Source organism: Manacus vitellinus, unplaced genomic scaffold, assembly GCF_001715985.3.
Source record: "Manacus vitellinus isolate BGI_N305 unplaced genomic scaffold, ASM171598v3 scaffold_4_pilon, whole genome shotgun sequence".
NCBI classification, from domain to species: domain Eukaryota; kingdom Metazoa; phylum Chordata; class Aves; order Passeriformes; family Pipridae; genus Manacus; species Manacus vitellinus.
Genome location: NW_021940604.1, coordinates 16,219,219 through 16,237,864, shown reverse-complemented (window position 1 = coordinate 16,237,864; position 18,646 = coordinate 16,219,219). Strand labels below are relative to the sequence as shown.

The 18,646-nt window shown below is 35.6% G+C and overlaps 1 long non-coding RNA gene across 2 annotated transcripts in view; it reads right to left on the bottom strand.

The window, feature by feature from the left end:
• Positions 1-425: 425 nt before the first annotated feature.
• The window catches only part of LOC108640670, a 49,710-nt gene continuing 31,489 nt past the window's right edge, over positions 426-18,646 (bottom strand). For both annotated transcript variants that reach the window (XR_001921362.2, XR_001921361.2), the window contains 7 exons: positions 13,018-13,050; positions 12,885-12,917; positions 11,636-11,662; positions 5,071-5,115; positions 2,603-2,626; positions 916-966; positions 426-456 (listed from right to left, as the gene is read on the bottom strand). This is a non-coding gene — a long non-coding RNA (uncharacterized LOC108640670). The remainder of the gene's footprint in view (positions 457-915; positions 967-2,602; positions 2,627-5,070; positions 5,116-11,635; positions 11,663-12,884; positions 12,918-13,017; positions 13,051-18,646) is intronic.

Below are 18,646 nucleotides of genomic sequence, written 5' to 3'. Positions count from 1 at the left end.
TTTCCTACTCATATATTTATAAACTTTACTTTATTCCTAGTATATCCAAAGATTTATGCAAGGATTCAGTTGAGACTTTGTTAACTGGCTCCTATTAAAGAACTGGCATTGTTCAGACAAGGAAGGTTTTCTGAAGGTTCTTAACTATTACCCAGAGTAATAGTTTTGTGATATTTATTTAATTAATTTTGAGACTTTCAAATGTTAATTGGCTCACCATATTCTGTCTTTTTCCCCCTCCTGCTTTTTTCATGACATAAATACTGTAGAATATTTTAGCCAATTAAATTTTGATTGGTTGAGATTTATAGTGAGAAAGATTGATAATGATTATTTTAAAATTAGCACCTTAATTCCTTTTCTTGAGGTTTTCAGTAAGTTTTATATTCTAATCTGTAGTCTTACCTTTTTCTTTTAAAAATGTAGGATTCTTTTCTTCCTTTTCTTTAGCATGTGCTGTAAAAATAATAACTAGAGTGATAAAAGGTTAACATCTCATACATCTGGGGTAATGATTGATTGAATAATTGATGGTTTCTAACTGACACAAGATACCAATTAAATGTGTAGAACAAAACTGATTTTCATAAGTTTTAGCATGTTCACAAAGTGAAACCACAATTTTTATTAAGTTTGATGAAAGACAAAATCACCTAAAACTTATTTCACTTGGCAGCATGTAATAAATGTTATCAAGTTTCCTAAATTCTAAGTTTGGACTTGTCAGTTTTTATACAGATGTTACCAGGACTCTCTTTGCACTTCTAATCCAGGTAATGCCAATTAAGTTTCACAGCAAATTTAGTGAAATAATATTATGCACATGAATTCCTACCTAAACTATACTCTAAAAACAAAATGCTCAGTGCCTTTCAAGATCTTAGAGCTATATACAAATTTGTTCTGCCAGGTTACCTTTATCTTTTGTAGCTGCTGGAGATTTCAATTCCTTCTCTTTTTCAGGATCTGTAAAAGAAGCAGTCACACTGATAAAGTGACAGTTAGAAGCCATAACTGAGTGCAAATATAAGATTTAACTATAAGAGAAAATGAAGCATCTAGATCATATGAGAGACTAAAACTGTATATTGGAAGATATGGTAAAAAATTGAGTTCTTGAGAGATTTGTACCAAATTCACCTTTTTCCATCCAGAAAGTTCAGTCCACAAAATGTGTTGGAACTGACATCAAGAAATAAACGTTTCATTATTTTTCTCCTTCTATATTTTGTTTCAAAATAGGCAATACTCAATACTTCCAGGCAATATGATTTTTAAAGTAGAAGACTTGGGAAAGAAATTTGTTAAACAAGGTCAAAAGTGTAATTTTATTGTAAAAAACCCTGTCTCTTCTATTCCTTACTACATCCCAGACATCTGCTTCAGAAAATACTGCTGTCCTGCTTTGACCTTCATGTTTTGTACTCATCAGTACAATTCAGTCACTTGTTTTCAAAGTGAGAAAATAAACTATTTACTGCAGATATCTGTGAGTCATATAGAGTGGAACTCAGTATCTCTAAAATTCTTAATAAAATATCAATACCATTTTTAAAATATTAAGTTAATGACAGAAATCTGCGCAAACAGAAAGAAAACTCAGTGGGAAGACTGAAAAACTTGTTCTTCTGTGCTCATGAGTCATGCAAAATTCCCAAGAAATTCCATGTTCAGTGCAATAGTGTCTACAAAAAGAAAGAGGATAGTGAAAGACAGACCTCCAGCCAAAATAAGCCACTTTATGCATGATATAAAGCCTTTACTTTCAGAAGTCTGCCCGTAAGAACTTAAAGTTGCTGTGCACCTCCATTATTAGTAACATAGTTACTCAAACTGTTGTGGAAGATTTTACTTTAATGAGGCATTTTGATAAAGAGAACCTTAAACAATTCTGTACTGAAAGCTTAAGTCATTGTTGACAAAGCTTGAAGTCCCAGGTAATCCCAAACAAGGAAACATTTGGAAACGTGCTTCAGAGGTAGTTGTCATCTTCAGGAGAAAAAAAAATGTTTTTTTAGACATTGTGGCACGTGACACATGTGCTGCTGAAGAATTTGAAGAAATGAAACAGCATTGACCTGTAAATGGGAATTTAAACTGTAAGTAAATCCTAGTAAATTCTGTAAGATTGAACTCATCAAGGTCTATTAGAAAGTCTGCTGTAACTTGACAAAATGACGACATGTAGCACAAATCCCATGTCAAAAGCCTTGTGCTGATTTGCAGTGTAAGCTCATATTGAAATCAGAATACATGACTGACACCTATAGTGAGCATAGGAAGTGTGGAGAGAATAATTTTTTGTGTAAAATAATAAATATAAAATTTATAAATATTTTTGTGTACTGGTATTTCATAAGACTCTTCTTTTTGTCCAGGAAAAATGTACAGTATTGGGATGAAACTTCTTGGGCATAAAAAGGAATTTCTTAACATATGCATTATTACTATTATCAGCTATGTTGTATCAGTTTTAGTCTGTCTAATCAATCATAATCTGCAATTCTGACTAGTACCAGCAGTTATTATTTTTTTTATTATTTATAGATCTGAAATCACTTTTTCAGTTATAGGGAGAAGCAATACATAAAATACGGCTTACTTCCATGTTTCGTCTTTGGTTTATCTGAGGAAAGAGAAGAGAAGGGAAACAAAAGTGAAGAGAGAAAAGAAAAAGGAAATGTTAGAATGCATGTTCACACGGGAAATTATATTTAATATAATCAGCTAATGAAAATGTATTTAAGTGCATGCTGACCCTAAGTGCTTAAATATGTGTTGAGAGTGATTTCTACTCCACTGTTGCTTGACAGTGTATGTGAATAAAGTTCATGTTTCCCATCTCCTGCCTTGTATACACGCAACAAGAGTGTGAAAACCTCCAGTGTCATATGATGTGCTTTAACCAATGGCAATAGTCTCCTTTCTTAGTACTACTGAATATCACAAGAAAAGAATTTTTGCCTTTTCATCATGACTTTTAAATATTAATTCTCAGTAACAGGCAGTAACTCCCTGGCATTTACTCATGTCATTTTTCAAACACATAGGACAAAGAGTTAAAGTGCCTTCTTACTCACCTTTTAACAGTTAAAAATGTTACATACAACTTTGCTTTACAACCAATAGAAGATCAATGAAGTGAAATGTTGCTACAACCTTTCAGCCCACTTCCAGAGGTAGGGATTTGCAATAGATTGGAAGGTCACTAAAACCTTCATGTTTGAAACAGTGAAGCTGTGTTCTGATTGCTAAGCAAATCCAGCTGCCAATGCTCCAGATTTTTCTGCAAGTTTTTTTATAGTGTTTTTCTCAGATTACAAATCCCAATTTTGTCTAGGTCTGAATCCCTCTACTTTTTGAAATGTATCCTGATGCACAATAATCCTCTGTGAGGAGCATGATTAGTGCATGCCGATGTTCAAAAAATGTCCTGGATGTTTATTGGACTTGTTTGTCTTTGAGTGATCGATGTATTGGCAGTAGCTTCATACACATAGGGTGCAGAAGTAAGAATCCTTTGAATTCCTTGGGGAATTTGCCCCCCTTTTGAATTCTAAACCACAACCTGTGGTTTAGAAATCTCTGCTCTGTGCCAACCATGTGAAACTAAAGTTTGTACTGTTCAGTCTGTGCTCTTTATGGCACAGTCAAAGTATTTGGCAGACAAAGTCCCATCTAATGGTGGTACATTGTAGAAAGGACAAATCTTGCAGCAATCACACACCTCATTGTTGCATCAGATAGCCAAACAGAGGGGAGGCAATGTAGATGGCTGGTAAGTAAGTACTTGTGCGGAAAACAGTGTGGAGATACTCAGACTAACAATGACTGAAATGTAGGCCAAGGCCCACCTAATTATAACATTTTCCATGACAACTATCAAGCTGCTGACAGCTGCTGCAGGGTATCTCTGCTGGCTTGATTAATGCTGAAGAAAACAAGCTGAGAAACTGGAGAAAAGAAAGGGATAATAGCTCATCTGACCAAAGCTACATCAGTAAGTATGTCTCAGACCTTATTCTGAAGGTTACTGGCAAGTTCATCATCAGGGTTTTAACTGCCAATTTGAGCATAAATAAATACAAAAATCACCTTGGTAGCTTGTTAGTAATAAAATACAATAGGCAAAGATGTGTATGACATTAAGACAGTCAGGGTTGATAAGGTTTGGGTATTTACATCAATCTTTTACCATGCTCCTTACCATACTAAACTAAAAAAGTAGGATTGCTTTTAACAAGCATACAAGAAGCAAGTGTGCAGGATATAAGGCTGAAAGTAATAATAATAATAAAAAATCTAAGTGTATATGATGGGAAAAGACACATTTATCTCCATGGTTTAAGGCTTCAGTCCTTCTCTTTTTGTGTTTACCATCATCACTCAATGGCTCGAGTTTTGTTTTAGCTTGGGTATAGGTGGTCCCTTGGTGTTCCTGCTATGGTTGTTTTGGGATACTGTATGTAGACTTTGTGTCCCTCTGAACTATAAGCCATCAACACATGAGGTTCTTGTAGGCTTTCTTCTTCTAGTGTTCCCACTCAGACATTCCCACTCAAGCCTCATCCATACCAATCCTAAGCTTTTCGTGAAAAACTTCCAGAAGGTCAGGTCTCACAAGCTTTTGAGTTTCAGTAAAGTGGACCTTTGTGACTTTTCATGGGGCTAATGTTTCATCTGGGACAGGAAGGGCAACTCAGCTGACTTTAGGGAGCCTCTGCGCCTTTACCTCATTGTGACTTACGCTTTAAGACTAAATAGCAAAGGCTGATCCCTGCCCAGGCTGCAGAGGCAGGAAGCCCCTTGCAGGATTGGCGGGACACAAAGTTGCAACGCAGAACCTTTAAGCTGAAGCGGGCACCCGAAGCCTTTTATTGGGGTTGCAGTTTTGTGGAAGTGGGACAAAGCCAGTTTCATAGTGGAAATTTCCTGTTGTTCTGATAAACACAGTAAAGCCCTGAAAAATAACCTGAAAGGTTACTGTCATCCAGCTCTCTGAATCTGAGGTTATTGTTTCTGTGCTATTGTCTTTTAAGAAAGATAATGCCAACATGCTTCTCTTTTTACCTTGTTCTGTTGCCTTTGTTGCTTTTACTTCCTTCTTTTCAGATCCTGATGCAAATAAAAGATATGGTTTATGTAAGATTTTAGTCAGAAGTGTTGCTACATCAGAAAAAGCTCTTCTTAAATGCAATTATGAGATTTTTCCCCCTCCAGTATATGAATACATAATAGGTATCTTATACCTGCCTGAAAAAGGATAATTTTTTTTTCCCCTTTCAGAATATAAATAGTAGCATTTTCTTCTAGACCTTGTCTAGTGGAATGTGTCCCTGCCCAGTCCAGGGGGATTGGAACTAGATGATCTTTAAGGTCCCTTCCAACCCAAACCATTCTATGATTCTATGATGTCAGGTGAAAGAGATGCTAAACTGCAGCACATATCATGTAATGGAGAAGGGAGAAAAGCAAGCAGGTTTTTACTTTGTGAGGGTTCCCCAAGCAAGCATGGTTTTCTGTTTGCTCCAACAGAAACCTCCACTCTGCATCCCTAACACAGCAAAATATTTCCCTGTATTCGTAATTTTAAGCATGTTGTTAGTCTCAGTGACGATAACAGGCCACAGATTAGCTGTACTTAGATTATGACACCTAACTTGATCCTTTTGAATACTGAGACTTCTGCGTACAAGAGAGACACGCGAACCAGACCACTTGTGCAGCAGAGCTGCTAGACCTTTACTGATGCTAGGGGAAGCAGTTGTAACAGGTCAGGATGCCTGGACATATCCAATTGCTTGTTCACAAGCTTCACCTTGAGCAGTTCTTAATTTAGTTGCACAGCTTGAGAGACAAGGGACAGAGATAATTTGTTCATGGCTCCACACTAAGGATTAAATTATCTAAAAAGAGATGGTGCAAGAAGGAATCCCTTCAGATTTTACTCTCTTAGGAAATATGGGTATATTTTATAGTTTCTGACAATTTACATTGCAGTTTTGGCAATGTACAAGATTATATATTTAGGACAAACCACATATTTTCTAATTGAATTATTCAGGATTATGTTTTGCATACCTATGAATATATGTGTTTAGCTATAAACTAAGCAACACCAACACTTCACTTTTGTGGAACCAAATTTTTGTAGCCATAATTTATGACTACATGCTAAGTGAAAAGCCTTGCTTTAATTTAAAAACACTCATAGAGTGTTTGAGACAAAAAAACATGTGGCATTAAGAAAACAAGCTTCACTGTCATTGCCTTATTTAAAAGTAGTGCAAAGAATAGACAATCAGCGTAAGTGGCAGGATGTAAAGTGGACAGAGAAAATTAATTTACATCTGATAAGTATAGAAATGTCTTTGCAGCTTCAGAGGTATTAGCATATAACAACCTCTCAGCTTGTTATGTCAACCTGTCAAGCAAAAAAATATTTTTAGCAAAATGGTTTCTTTCAACAAGTCAGAGTTGAAAATTAAGAGTTTGCCTTCTAGAGATAAGGTAAATTCTGAGGATCATGTTTTGTTACCATTATTTATGCTGGGAAAGTCAGGGAATTCAAAGGACCTGTGAAGAGCCTCCATATGTGCTCACTACTTTTGAAGGGATGTCCTGGTGGTGCCTCTGGGGCCAGGCTTGCAGTCCAGGCAGCAGGGAAGCATTCTGAAGTTGCTGGGCATGATGGCTCAAGAAGATCAGCTCAGGTAGTAAATTATGGCCTGTCTGCAATGTCTTCTGGTGGGCTGGAGGCCAAAAGAATGATCTGTTCCCAGATTCCCTGAATCCTGAGACTCAGAGAAATGTCAAGTATGGACAGATGAACTACTTCACATTGAGTGGGATGGACCAACTCACAGATATCAATCACTCCCTTGCCACTTGCTCTTGTTTATCCCAGGATGCTGTGAGATGTGCATGTGTTTGTTAGCAAGCTTCATGTAAACAGTGAAATATTGCACTTCTGCACCTCAGTTACCCTGAAAATCAAGTCTAGGTTGAAAAGATGTCTGACTCAATCCTCAAAAAAAAAAAAAAAGAGTATTCCATTTCTATCCAAGTACCTAATTTTGTATTGGTGTTCACAGACACATAGAAAGCTGAAGAGGAGTAAAGTCCCTTAATATGTGTTGTATATCTCTGCTATTAACATCCGTGTCACTAAGGCCCAGATCAGCAATGCTACTTGTATTAACAATGAACTAGGTGAGTCTGAGCACTGAGACCTGCCACTGAACGAATTGATATCACAGTGCTTCTAAAAATTCTACTGAAGTGGTCAACATCTTGAAGAATAAGCTTCTTTTAATATGGAGAGAAATATATAAAAAGTGCCACCAGAAGCATGTCCCATTTGTATTCCAAAACACATTTTTAGTATCTAAAGCTGTGAAAGCACCTATGATAAGAGTAAAATGAGTTATTGAGAACTTTGTTTCTCCAAAACATGTTTGTGCTTTTTAGCTAAAAGGAAAGCAGTTTTGGTTTGTAAAGTTTCTAAAACCAGAATAATAATGGAGTAAAAGCATTTTCTGACTACTGAACTGCAGGCTAGAAGAGCTATACGGTTCTCTAAGAAGATCAGGTATTTAGAGTCATCAAAGTTGTGTGGTGGGAGTAGACCATGAGTATGGTTATGATGAAGGAACCAACCATCCTTGAGAAATGTCGAGTCTACTATAACTATTGTACTATAGTATTCTGGGCATCAGTGCACTCACTTCTGTTGAGTGAGTGTTAGTAAAGAGGAACTTGCTGAGACAGAACAGAGCTTGAGTAACTTTTGGGAACTGCCAAGTAGCATCATCTGGACATGGCAGAGCAATATCTGGAAGGACAAAGAGGACATTCCATTATTCTCTTTGCTTCTAAACAAGGGAGGTGTGAGCTGCTTTGGTAATGCTGAGAGGTCTTTTATCATCAAGGTAATAGTTGTCACTTTGACAGTATACATAAATAGAAAGCCTGCACACATATTCGGTGTTTAAAATAAGACTCCAACTCTGTTTCTATCAGAACAGTGACAGGTTTTCTAAATAGCTTAAGATGTCATCCCTTCCACTGGACAATTTCAAAGTTCATGCCACTTCTGAATTGCAGCCTGAAAGGTGATCTCTTTGTAAAAAATGTTTCTGTTGCAGGTGTTCCCTATTTGAAAAGTTGATCCTTTAGCCATATGACTTAAGTAAAATGAATGTGTTATAAGGTATCATATTCTCCTCAGCAGAATATCAGGTATTAAAAAAAAAAAAAAGAAATTCAACCCCCTCCCAATAAAACCAAACCAAAAACCACAAAAACCCCCTACCTGAAACAATACAAAATAAAATAAATGTATATCAAGGTAAAACTAGAAATTTGCCAGAGATCCATGTTTTCAGTAAGATATGTTTTCAAAAAATAGATTAAGTAAATGGAGTGAAACACCTGTTTATATTTTTGCTATTTCTCAGCAAAATTCTTGACAACTTTGCATAATGTGGATCAAATGGGTAATTCATTTGGTAATTGTTTCTCTGATTCCATCATAAGCTCTTAGAAATCAAATGAGAGACAACTCAGCAGATACTGTTTTATGCTGAAAGTGTCCAGGAGAGCAATTCATCAGTCAAATATTTCTACACTCTCAATAGTTGTAGGCTACAATCAAATTCACCAGAGTATTTTTATCCCAAAAGAGTCAAGTTGCATAACTAGCATCCACAGCAGAAATATGCATACTAAAATGTCACTGATTTTAAAGATATTTTGAGATATTTGCTCAGTGTGAAGGAAGGCTGAAAGAAATCACTCTGACTGGAAATAACAAACACTTCACTCACTGAACCCTGAGGTCAGAGGCTCTTTATCATGATCTCACTAATTCAAGAGGTCATTAACTTAAGAAATGTATATTATGGTTTAGGAACTGTTCCTGTTATATGGAGAAATGAAAAAAAATCATGCTGTAGTGGCTTGTGAGAAAATGAAAGAAAACTCCATATGAGTTTGATAGTTCTTCAAGCATACAAGCTAATTGGAATGACCTTCTTCTATGTCAGGAGATTATTTTTTTTTAATTATCAAAGAAGAGAATTTCGTTAAAAGCCTAGCTTGTTTTCAGAACAGGACTGTGTGCCCTCCAAAAATGTACTTAAAAATTTAAAATTTGTCACCATCTACTGAATATTGAAAATCACTTTGTGCCCAGAGAACTGCTACATCTAAAATGATTAATAGCAGAAAAATAAGAAAAAAGCAAATAAATATCAAGGAAGAACAAATAAATATGGATTGAAAAGCAATGATCTTGATTAGATTTAGTGAAAGTTATAGCAAATAAGCAATACTAGAATTTGTCTGCATCACAAGAAATATAGAAGAAAATAACAGCATTCCTTTGTGATTATTACTAAGTGGCAAAAGAAACAGCTGTAACATTTTTTTATAAATACAATTTTTCCCCTGGAGTATAGTCTATGTTTGAGTTTCAAAATTAGCAACATAAAGTTAAATTTAGATTACTTGTTAAGAAATAATTTTTAAGAAATCAACAATTACCCCAGAGTTAAAATCAGTTATTTCTATTTAATGAAGATTAAAACAAAGTTGTTATTTACTAAGACACTGGAGAATAATTTCAGGTTCAACATTAGGTTCATCCTATGGTAAAACTAAGATAGCTGAGACCAACACTTTCAGCTGTGAGACTGTTCTTTTGACAACAGAAATAGAAGAATTATTCTTGTATTATATAAGCGAAACCCAAAATTTCTATTTATCCTTAATTAACTGTGAAGTTCCTAAAAGTTTTTTTTCAAATGCCCCTTAATTCAGGAGCTCATAAGGAAGAGTTCACTTCCATCCTTCAAAATGCTGGTGGCATGATGAAGACCTATTGCATATGCAAATATTTGCTTCTTATCTAAATAAATATGAAATATGAAAAAAATGAGGTTACTCACAGCAATAAAGCATAGAGTTAAATGCTCTGTAGTTTGAAAACCCCTGCTAACTCTATTTGTAAACTTTACAAGTGACCTAAATAAAGTAGCATTTAATAAAAGGGCAAATACCATCATTGGGATAACAATTTCAAAAGGTATGTGACAACATATTCCAAAAGTGGCCAAAGAAAACTTCAAGTTCACTGAAAGGGACTTAATTTTGTAAGAAATAATTGCTTCACTTCTTTTCAGACTGTGGTGGTCACAGGCTTGACAGAAATGGGTTCACAGATATTGAAATGTTGATGAGTCCTGCATACTGCAGCATTACAGAAGAAATCAAAAAATTTATTCAGAGGCTTCAAGCAATCAAAAGCTATCCACCTTTTTTCAACCTTTATTCAGTCACACATAGTGGCAAGACTACTTTTATATTCAGCTTTGGCTTTCTAGAATTTGCTAAAAATGCAAAAGCTTAATACCACATTTTTTTCCCCTTTAGTTTCTGTGTTTTGTCTGGTGGGAGTATGAAGAGAACAAATGCTTAAATTACTCTGGTTCCTGTTTTGCTCAATACAATTAGCTGCAGAGCAATGACAACATTATGAATTTAACCATAAAGCAGGGAACTTAAAAAAACATCCAATAAAGGGAATAATGTATCAGCTTTGATTTCCTTACATTAATCTCCACAGTTGTGATTCTGCAACCTCATGCTCCAGAAGAGTACTCTCTTGCAATGCAACCTGACTACTTGTGTCAGTATTTACTGGTTAACATGAAAGAGGTTTCGGAGGTGAACTCTAAAGTAAAAGATGATGCTTGAATGATAGCAGGGTATTAAACCGGGACATTTCCCCACTTGCGGTGAACAGCTCAGAGACCACAGTCTACAAGGCTAAGCAGTTGATACATGCAGTTCCATTTGTTTGAAAGAGATAGTTTATAAAGTACGGTGGTCATTGATATGAGTAAACATGGATCGAGAGTGAAGGGCGCTTGTAACTTGGCATTCCATTTTCCATTTGTGTTTAGGTTACAACTTAAATCTTTTATGGTATTGAAGGCAATTTGGAGCTAGTATTTTGCATTGTACACATGCAAAAAGTCAGACACTGATGTCAACAACTCAATATTTGCTCAACTTGAACTTATGTCCTTAATGTTTCTCACCAGTCCCAGTTCCCTGTGTGTTGTGGAAAGGAGCAACCTTTGAAGCAAGCACTGATGCTCTCACACCTCCCCCCTTCTGTCATCAACAGTTCATGTGTAAAAGGAAGGCAAAATCTGGTTCACTGAACCTCCCTGTAAAACTCCATTCCTTAAAGAAAACAACACTTCTGTCACTGGGTTTGTGTTGCAGTAGGACTGACAGAAACAGAAATATTAGTCTTTGTGTCATGTCTCTGTAGAAGACTGGTTATTTCTCCTTTCTGCCTTTCACAAAAGCCTGATGGTTTGAGTTAGGATTAGAAATTGAATTTGATATAGTTGGAGATTGACAGTTAGTCTATGAATAACTCTAGGAAAAGGCACCTGCTTTGAGATGCTGCAAGGAAGAAGCCATTATAATTTAAAAGGTTGTTTGTTTTAAATGTCACACCTGTTAACAACTTCTTTTCACAAGAAGCCTTCTTCATTAACAGTAAAGTTAACAGCAATCTTCTTCCATTTCTATTTTAAAAACAAACACAGTTACCCACCTTTTAACTTCGGATTTTGCTCAGATCCTATAAAACAAAAGAAAATTCTCAGGCACTAATTTTGTAAATGAATAAAGAAATTAAGACTGATCCTAACATCTCTTCTCGTGGTCAATATGCTACCTATGCTATCTATGCAGAAGCAGGAGTTCATTTTTTTGTGTAGAAAAAACTGACACACGTACATTGCTTGTTTGGATAGTCTTATGGCAGATGACTAATTAACCTGCAGATTAAGAGCAATGGAAAACAAGGTCAATATATAAGTTATGTATGGAGCTTCAATAGCTCCACTATTTTTAATAATGTGAACGAGAAAAGGAACAATATGGGTTTCAGAATGAGCACATATTAAACAGAGGGGGAGGGTATAAGATAGAAATCTTTTGACACCTTTAGTAATTTAGCAGAAGATAAGGATTTTTTTCTCCTTTTTTTTTTATTTTATTGAAAACTTCGGATACAGAGGAGGATCCAGTTATACAAATCTTCCTCGAAAATATGTTTTTTCAGATAATTTATTATTCTTCATAATTACATTAACTAAATCCAAATTAATTTAACTACCACATTTCTCTTTCTTCATTATTTATACCTTCATTCTGATGCACTGTGGTAAGTTTCTATGCTTTAGAAAAGAACAGATTCATTTTTCTATAAATTGGCTGTCTATTGTAGGTATTTCTTGCTCAGAATTTCTGTCTGAGAAAATGCAGTCATCTGATGAATGAGTCATCAAGCTTAGCTGTAAAAGGAGTTGAAAATCTTTACGATCTCCCAGATTTGGATAAACTTGAGAAGCGGATTCCAGTTAGAAATAAGACCATCTAGCTGCTCTAAAATAAACCAATAAAATGCATGGGTATTTGGAATAAAAACATATTAAACAATCTACTTTTTTCCTCCCTTTTACACTCTGAATCTTATATTTTATTTTTGTTTCTCCATCCATTTACTGTAACTTTTAAGTAAGCCCCCTTCCTTGAAAAGACAAACCCTTTAAAAACTGAAATTAAGAATTACCGACCTCTTGTGCTCCTCAACAGTATTTGATCAGATCTCAGTTCCAGAAGACCAAATGGCTGCATGTCTGCTCCACAGCAATTCAGTTGCTTAAGTTACTTTTATTAAACCAGGGAATCTTTATCTATGGTATTACTTTTTTTATCCTTCTACCTAATCCTGTCTCAACTGAAAATCAAACCAGATAAATGAGACTCTAAAACTTACAATATTCCACAGGTCTTACCATGTACTTTTACTTCTCTCTTTGCTGTTTTGGCTGTAAAAACAAACAAAAAATTAAATATTGACTTTTGACATTATTTAATTTAAAACATTAGGATAGTTAAAAGGTAAGATAAAAAGGAGAGAATATTCACCAGACTCCATCGCTTTTTCTTTCTTGTGTGGTTCTGAAAAAGAAAAAAAAGTAAAGATTATATTTCTCTTCCTGTAATGCTTTGTTTAATTGCCTTGGACAGTCATTTTTCATGTTACTAGTGGTGGTTGGATGTGAGACATTCCCTTGGACTCTCAACTCAGATGAGCCCTTCTCTGCTTTCCTGCATGTCAAAATAAAACCTTTATAGTTGTAATCAGTCTCTTCAGTGGTTTTCCCACTGCATAAACAGGCTGAGATTAGCTCCTGATAATGAACAGCAAAGCATTTAACTTGTATAATAAGGTGCTAAAAGGAAACTACAGAAACAGTGTAGGTTAAAACATCTGCAGTTTTGCTTCAGGGTGGTTTAAATGGAGGCCTGCAACTGTAGATGCTTCAGGACACCTGTGGTCCTTGTCTGTCTTCACTGGAGAGAACAGAGAATAAGCAGAGTATCTAGTTCACCCACTGTACTCTACATCCACGGGAAAGGGGACAGGATCCTGGCCTCCTTTACAGGAGTGCACAGTGTGGAAGAAATGACTGCTCACTGGAGCTCACCATCAAAACAGGAGCTGAAAACCTGAAGTTGAAAAGCTTCCTCCACCTAAACTCTGTACCCTCTATCAAGCTATGCCTGAGATTTACAACTTCTTAATATAGTTTCTGTAACAGCTCTTTTCATCCTGCCAGGATATGCTTCAAAACCTCCTCACAGAAGGAGCAGGCAGCCTGCCATGGGGAGAGACTGAATGTTTCTCTCAGACACCAAGCATCATCTACCAGTCAGTGCTGATGCTCACAGTAGCAGAAAAAATAGTTAAGTTTTTTCTGTCTGCAGATGCTTTTAAACAGCATATGGAAAGGCTCTGCTGAGCAGGTTTGGATCTACATAGGAACATTTCCTAAATTCAAGAGTATCTGAACTGACTGATCACAAGATATATCATAGAATCATTAAATCATAGCATATCCTGAGTTGGAAGGGATATTCTTGAGTTCCAACTCACAATATTCTATGATTCTATGATTCACAAGGATTACTGAGTCTATCTCCTCTCTCTCCACAGAATAACCCCAAGAATCACACCATGTGCCTGAGAACATTATTCAAGTGCTTCTTGAGCTCTGGCAGGCTTGATGCTGTGACTACTTCCCTGGGGAACCTGTTCCAGCTCCCAAACACCTTTGGGTGAAGAATCTTTTCCTAATATCCAGCCTAAACCTCCCCTGACACAACTTCAGGCCATTCCCTTGGGTCCTGTCACTGGTCACCACAGAGAAGAGATCACTGTCTGACCCTCCTCTTCTCCTCACAAGGAAATTGTAGACTGCAATGACGTCTCCCCTCAGCCTCCTATTCTCCAGGCTGAACAGACCAAGTGACCTCAGCTGCTCCTGGTATGGCTTCCCCTCCAGAGCTTTCCCCATCTTCATAGCCATTCTTTGGATGCTCTCCTTCTTATGCTGTGGATGCTCTCTCTCTTATGCTGTGGCACTCAAAACAGCACACAGGACCCGAGGTGAATACTCTTAAATACATGCTCATCGCTTACCAGTATCTGATGCCTATATTTTCTCCATGTTTATTATAGGTTATATCTGTATTAATGCTGTGGTATACAGTTGAGCAACAATAATGTTTCAACAGTTTCCACTCTAGAATCAAGACATAAAGTTCTATGTTCAAAGGGATTCTGAATGTTGCACCCTCACAAACCTATTAATAAATCTGAGCTATCATTCATTTGAATAAGCAAAAAGGAACAAGAACCTGCCAATAGAAAATTAAATATGTTTATAAACAACATTAATATGAATAATATTCCTCCTATTAAATATTAATTAATAATCAATACTGACTGCACAGTATTAATACTGACTGCACAGTGGGCAACTAAAAGAGGTAAACTTCATGCAGAGTTGCGAAAGTAATTTATATTAGAAAGGGCATACTAATCTAAAATACAGGCCCCTCAATTGTTAAGTTTGAAACAAATGTGTCATTACTGCATACTCTCACCCCCAATAAGCTTATATCAAGCAACTCATGAAGTTCTCTCTGAAATAAAACCTCATTTTTTTCTAGGGTTTTAAATCCATTTGAAGAGCCATATTACATACATTTTAAAGAAAAATATAGTTTCTAAAATAAAGTTTTGCTCTGAGTTCTTAAAAATCCTGATTAATTTATCTTTTTTTCCCAAAAATATTTATGTAGTTTCATCACAATTTCAAAAACAATATCTTTCAGACAAAATGTACACTTTAAAGTATTAAGACTAGCTGACTGAAATAATGGAACTAGCTTTAATATAGTTATATAAAGCCCGTTTTAGTGTATTTATTATAAAACTTATATTTATGAAAATTATTATAGATTCTTGATAGACACATTGTAAACAAGAAGGGGGATTTAGCGGAAATGGTCATGGAGCAGGTTCATGTCATCAAAGCAATGAGTCATAAATATGATTTTCCCAGCAATATGAAAAAGTGATAGAGATAGAGAGCAAGTTTACATTAAATGGTTTATTGCCTGAATAAGTATTATATTTCCTTGATGGCACTCTACCTTGGGTGGCAACCCTATATAGGTCAAGGATGAGAAATATTGTAAAATCTGAGAAGTTTGGGACTCAGTAGTTTGGCTGACTCGATCTTAATTATAACAACAGCTGCAGGTTTGGTTTTGTGTAGCCCAAGTACTCTTCAGACTACCCACTTTCATGCAGATATTCTAGGATTTATTCCATGAAATGAGAATTTTTATTGGTTTTGTGCAGTTTTCTGTTTTGCTATTACTCAGAATAGCTTCCTGGAAACTGAAGGAAATGTAATTCTGCCTTCAGTTGTTCTGAGGCAATTATTTTTTCCTCTCATTCTAAGATCTGTCAGCTCTCATGAGATCAGGGAACAGTATGATACTAACAACACTCGGCAAGTGTTTTGGCAAAGTATAAAATAATCCATTTATTTAGCTTTATTTTTTAAAACTTCAAACATTAAGGAAATCCTATAGAGTTTCCTTTATAATAGTTTGATTTCCAGAAGCATATGAAATGAGATCCTTTCCTATAAGAAATTTTATAAAAATTAATAACATGGAATTTGACATCAAGCATTTTTGGGAAATCTGACATGTCAGGAAATTTCAGGTGATTCCTGCCTTGAAATTTGAATGGAACAAACTTAAACCTTTCATTACATGAGCCATAAATTTCAAGAAACTTCAGACCTAGATCTTTCCTGTTTGTTACAAGTTATTATTGCTTGATCTCAATGTCTTTCTCTTTGCTTTTTTTTACTTCCAAGTAGTTAGTATGACGTAGGAAAGGATATTGCCAACTGTAGAAACATTAGACATTTGCCATGACATTTGTCATTCTTTTTATATTTAACCATTTTTGCATGTATATGAGACTGTACAGCATGTTTTTATTTCGGGAAGTTTTGTTGGTAATATAATATTTTTCTACCATGCATGGAATTCAGATTTGGTTTAGTTTGACATTTCACCATCTTTATATGCTCTGATGCTTTAAACAAATGACTTTTCCTTTTTTTTAATGAGAACTGGTAATGTATTAGATACCCATAAAACCATATAAATGTGGTTTTTTTCATTACTAGTAACATACTCCTAGGCAATCCAGAGTAGCTGGAAGATAGAAGAGAACCTGAACCTGTTTCTGCACTCTTCCCCAAAGCACAAATGGTGCTGAAAAGCATCTAGGCTGGTAAATTCATTGTGGTGCACTTTAATCTTTACTACTACGATAGACAGTCACAAACTGGGACTCTCTGCCGTCCCTTAGAAGAGAATAAATTGATATCCCACATAATTTATATAGCTATGTGTGCACATGTATGCATGTGTGTGTGCATGTGTCATCTCCTAATTCAGACAGAGTATTCATGCTCAAGAAGTGTTCAGGAAAATAAAAATTGTATGAGGAATGACACAGATTGGGAAAAGTTTAAATAAATGGCATATCAAGTGGTTTTGCTATTGTGTGTCATACACCACATGTCAATTAACCAATACCGTTTTGTTTGCACTCAGCAGCTGCATAGAAGTGGTGTTTAACTGCTGTACTGTTGTTTAACTTTTACCACAAATATTTCAGTCACTCTTGTCATATTCTATGCAGTGTCTTGAATACTTAAATCCTTAGACAGCAGAAAGTTAGCCTAGTCTTATAGTTTTGTAATCTTGGTTTTACAGGCTATATGCTTGTCATTTCCCTTCTCAGACCTTCATATCACATTGTTTAATTAAAACCAAATGAAACAGAGTGGTAAAGCTCTCCAAGATATCCTTTCATTAAGAGTATTGTGAACATAAGCAACCAGATACAAGGAAGATGCCTTTAGTTCCTCCTGGTGAATGGAAATTTTGCAATATGAGTTCAGTCACATTGTTAGATCTGAGATAATCCCCATGAGAAAGTCTTGCATCAAACTAGGTTTTTCCATTTCTCCTGCTATCAAGAAGAATGTGTTCTGCTATAATTCTCTCCTATTCTTACTTTCTAGATCAATGTAGAAAACCTCACCACCATTGTACACTTTGATTCATAAAGATAATGAACTGAACAAATACATTTCTTTCTGGAATAAGAACAGAGATAGGAAATCCCTTACTTGGTGAGATCATGCCACACATACAATTGTTCCTCTATAAATCACCTTTTGAGGGGGGTAACAAACAGTTTTTCTGATAAATTTTTGTGAAGGAAAGGAAAGCATTTGACAATTCTCTCTATCAGCATATTTATATGAGAATTCTGCTACCATGTTGGGAAATACCTGAGAAAAATTTTACACAAAGAAAAGAAAGAAAAGAGGCCTGGAGGAAATTAAGTACTTTCATTTTCTTCTATTTGGTCTATAGCTTTTCCTCACAGGCAGAAAGCAGTGACATCAAAAGTGAACGTCATAAATTCTAGAGGTAGTATGACCATATATGGTATAGGAAAGTAAACCACACCACTGCTCCCCTGTAAATCAAGTGATGTTTTCATAACAGTCTCAATGAACAAGATGAGGCCCATTTATTCCCATTTTAGCAAAGTAAAGGTGGCACCACTTTCAAAACATTATTATCTGGGAAGATAATCATATCCATAGTGTATGCGGTAGTCTAATCAACGAAACTTAAGCATGCCCTTGAATTCTTTGTTGATTCAAGATGGAGTTAAAGATATGTTAATTTCTTGCTCAAAATTGGCCCCATTCTTGACAAAAGTGCACTTAAATCATGAAAAAGTTCAGGGCTATGAAAGTTTGCCAGCTTCAGAACAAAATACCTTAAAATGCCTTTTCTGTAAAGAGCAGACACTTAAATAATCCTTTTAACTCGGATTTGTACTTAAATAGCACTTAATTTGACCCTCTTTTATTCTCATTATTGTTACTTTTGTGTATGGAAAAAAAGTCGGTTTTGTAGTTTACTTGCTCCCCCTGCCTTGCTCTTAAAGTAATGTTGCTTTGTGTTAGGAATACGGCAGTACTTTGGTGCATATCAAATAACTGGTAATAAAAAAAGAAAGAAGGCTGCATTTTTAGTACAAGTGTCTTCACAGACACTGTGATCTGAAGGGAAGTATTTGAAATTATTTTAA